This window comes from Helianthus annuus, chromosome 6 (assembly GCF_002127325.2).
Source record: "Helianthus annuus cultivar XRQ/B chromosome 6, HanXRQr2.0-SUNRISE, whole genome shotgun sequence".
Taxonomy (NCBI): domain Eukaryota; kingdom Viridiplantae; phylum Streptophyta; class Magnoliopsida; order Asterales; family Asteraceae; genus Helianthus; species Helianthus annuus.
In genome coordinates this window covers 75,780,429-75,784,689 of record NC_035438.2, presented here as the reverse complement: position 1 = coordinate 75,784,689, position 4,261 = coordinate 75,780,429, and positions in this window count along the sequence as shown.

Below are 4,261 nucleotides of genomic sequence, written 5' to 3'. Positions count from 1 at the left end.
TCCCCACAGCAAAATGGAGTAGTAGAAAGGCGAAACAGGACGATGTTATCCACTACTCGCAGTATGTTGAAGGCAATGAACATGCCACAAAATTTTTGGGGTGAAGCAATACGACACGCGATATACGTACTAAACAGGGTTCCAACAAAAGCCCTGGTGAACAAGACACCATATGAAGCATTGAAAGGAAGGAAGCCAAATTTAGAACACTTAAAGGTCTTTGGCTGCACTGCTTATGCTAAGGTACTACCACTTCAACAAAAGAAGTTAGATGATAGAAGTGCACCTATGGTTTACCTTGGAATAGAAGAAGGATCAAAGGCATACAGATTATATGATCCAGCAAAGAACAAGATATGTGTCAGTAGAGATGTAAAGTTCATGGAAGGTCAACCATGGAACTGGAATAGCTATATGGAAATCGTAGATTCAGGGAATCCCGAATGGACAAACTTTGTCATTCAAGAAGATGACAACCCACCAGAGTTAGAAGAAAATGAACCAAGTAGTCCTGGCAGTAGCGGGTCACATCATGACGATTCAGGAGTAGATCAGACAGAAGAACAAGACTACTATGTAACCCCGCCAGCACATTCATACAATCAGAACTCAGCAGGAAGCTCAAGCAGTTTATCAAGTGGAGGTCCATCTACCTCTGAAAGTACAACAAAGAGTATTAGCGACACTCCAGTAAGACTAAGAAGTCTCGAAGACCTGTATAAAGAGACAGAAGAAATTCAAATAGATCCACATGAATTATTACTCGCTGAAGAAGAACCAAGAATTACAAGGAAGCATCTAGTGACAGAAAGTGGATTGAAGCAATGAAGGCTGAGTTAGACTCAATAAACAAGAATAACACTTGGAAATTGACAGAATTACCAAGTGGTCACAAAGCAATAGGTTTAAAGTGGGTATTCAAGACTAAGAAAGATGCAAGCGGAAACATTGTCAGACACAAGGCAAGGCTAGTTGCAAAAGGATATGTTCAGCAACACGGAATAGACTTTGACGAAGTCTTTGCACCAGTAGCACGTATGGAAACAGTACGGCTAATGTTGGCTTTAGCAGCATATCAAGGTTGGGAGGTACATCATTTAGATGTGAAATCTGCATTCTTACACGGAGACCTCAAGGAGGAAGTCTATGTATCACAACCAGAAGGATTTATAAAGCCAGGAAATGAAGGAAAGGTTTACAGACTATCAAAAGCACTGTATGGATTGAGACAAGCACCAAGAGCTTGGAATACGAAGTTAGATCAAACCCTAAAGGCACTTAACTTCAAGAAGTGTACTTTAGAGAACGCAATCTATACAAGGACAAGTGAAGCTTCTACGCTAATAGTTGGAGTCTATGTTGATGACTTGATAGTCACTGGAACATCAAAGAAGGAGATAGACATCTTCAAATCTCAGATGAAGAAAAAATTTGATATGAGCGATCTAGGATTGCTAGCATACTATCTGGGAATAGAAGTAATTCAAACAGGGGGTGAGATAGGCATCAAGCAGACAGGATATATCAACAAGATACTCAAAGACGCTGATATGTTATCCTGTAATGACACAAAGACTCCCATGACTCCAGGAACTCAATTAACAAAGACTGAAGAAGGAGATCTAGTAGATGCAACACACTACAGAAGCCTGATAGGTTCTCTCAGGTACTTATTGCACACAAGGCCAGATCTATGTTACCCAGTCAGTCTACTTAGTAGATTCATGCAAGAACCAAAGGAACAACACCTGAAAGCAGTAAAGCAAATACTACGATACATCAAAGGAACTAAAGAGCATGGAATCATCTACAAGAAGCAAGGAGGATGTAAGATTACAGGTTATAGTGATAGTAGTTTTGGAGTTAATACAGACAAAGGAAAAGGAACAACTGTTCTGGTATTCTACTTTGGAGAATCACCTATAACCTGGTGTACACAAAAGCAACAGACAGTGGCACTATCATCATGCGAATCAGAATTCATGGCAGCCACTGCAGCAGCATGTCAAGCACTATGGCTTAAAAGATTGTTAAGTGAAATCACAGGCTGGAAAGAAGAAAAGATAACACTCAGAGTAGATAATGTTTCAGCAATAGCACTCATGAGAAATCCAGTCTTTCATGGAAGAAGCAAGCACATTGACACATGATGGAGGTTGCAAAACAAGAGCGTTAAGTGTGTTAAAATACGTATCGTATTGTGTTTTAAGCGGTTAAGTGTTTCGAATGTGATAACTACGCGTATTTCTCGTGTTACAGGTTAATCAGCTTAAAATGGTGAAGTTAGGATGCTTGCTGATGAAGCGTAACACCCATGGATGTTAACCGGGACATATCATGTTGCTAGGATTTGGTAAACATCTAAGGGATCACGTGGACTTGGGGAGTGAAGGAATTAATTATCCATCATCACAAAATATTAAAAAGAAATTGAAGGGAGTTGGTGGTTTGGGCGGCACATGCAAGGATGGAAGCAACAACATCACAATATTATTAGGAAATTGGGGGCCCACGATTAGATTCATACACGTGAATCTTCATTGAAGATAATACAATACATATCACAACATCTTTTGAGGCAGCCATAGTGGGCTGACTTTTTGAGGGTCTTGACTTTTAGTGAACAACACAATTAATATATCATCATCATAGATGTTCACTAAAAGTCAAGACCCTCAAAAAGTCAGCCCACTATGGCTGCCTCAAAAGATGTTGTGATATGTATTGTATTATCTTCAATGAAGATTCACGTGTATGAATCTAATCGTGGGCCCCCAATTTCCTAATAATATTGTGATGTTGTTGCTTCCATCCTTGCATGTGCCGCCCAAACCACCAACTCCCTTCAATTTCTTTTTAATATTTTGTGATGATGGATAATTAATTCCTTCACTCCCCAAGTCCACGTGATCCCTTAGATGTTTACCAAATCCTAGCAACATGATATGTCCCGGTTAACATCCATGGGTGTTACGCTTCATCACCAAGCATCCTAACTTCACCATTTTAAGCTGATTAACCTGTAACACGAGAAATACGCGTAGTTATCACATTCGAAACACTTAACCGCTTAAAACACAATACGATACGTATTTTAACACACTTAACGCTCTTGTTTTGCAACCTCCATCACACTTGATTCATTGCATCCGTGAAGATAGAATCGTAGGAACCTGTCAAAACACAACCACACCAAAACAAAAGAACAAATACAATACAGTACTCTACATCCTCGGGCTGCCTCCCGAGAGCGCTAAGTTTAAAGGTCTTCAGCCAGACCGTACCTGATATGCGTTACGGTGGTCTCAGTGCACATTTACCCCCAACATTTCCAACGAATGCCCGGAAATTTACATGCCATCTCCATAGGTTCGTAAGTATAATTGGCATGTTCAGAAAGCACATGCGGGAATCGCTAACCCACTTCATGAGATATACACCGATGTCTTGTAGCTTCACCCTTTTCATCTTCTTTCTCGAACCCTCTTCCCCACATTTATTAATTTGAATGATTGATATGGGGAGAGGTTCGGTACATACATTCATTTCATCAGACTGCTCTGCCTCCTCATCCTCACACACCATCTGATCCACTAGTGACTCTTCATCAGATAAAGGGTTCATTGGTGTGGTATTAACCTCCACAACCTCCTCCTCCATGTGAGAATAATCTCTAATATCAACAGGTAATGGTGAGAGACGCTCTTCTATTTCTATCTTCATTTTTAACTTCTGACACTTGGAAACTAGGCAGCTGATTCGTTCTTCATCGGAAAGGTTGGGTGCTAATAAATACTGTTCGAGTTTGGACAAAGTCGCTTCCAACATAGCAAGCTTTTTCTCCTCCTCGGTCTGATAAACATACACACCCTCGGGCTCAGGATATTCCTCGGGATGATACTGTCGGTATCCCTGATACGGTTTTGAGATGTATGTATCCATCATTTTTTTATTCCAATACTCTGGATTTTCCAAATACACCGCGCACACATCCTCATCATAAGAAGTATGATAACGACCGTAACAGAAACATCGTCCATCCGTCCTTGGTTCATAATAAGTATCCTCGTCCCGATCCCATCCATCAGAGTAATAACCATCCTCCACCGTTGTATCATAATCATAAAAATATGGTGGAGGGGAAGGATTATCATAGCAAGGCATCGGTGGTTCTGCCAATTTCGCTCTTTTCCGTCTAAATCGGGCCTCGTGGCAACCGATACACGGGTGAAGTGGTTCCCTACACAAAATGCATCTAAGA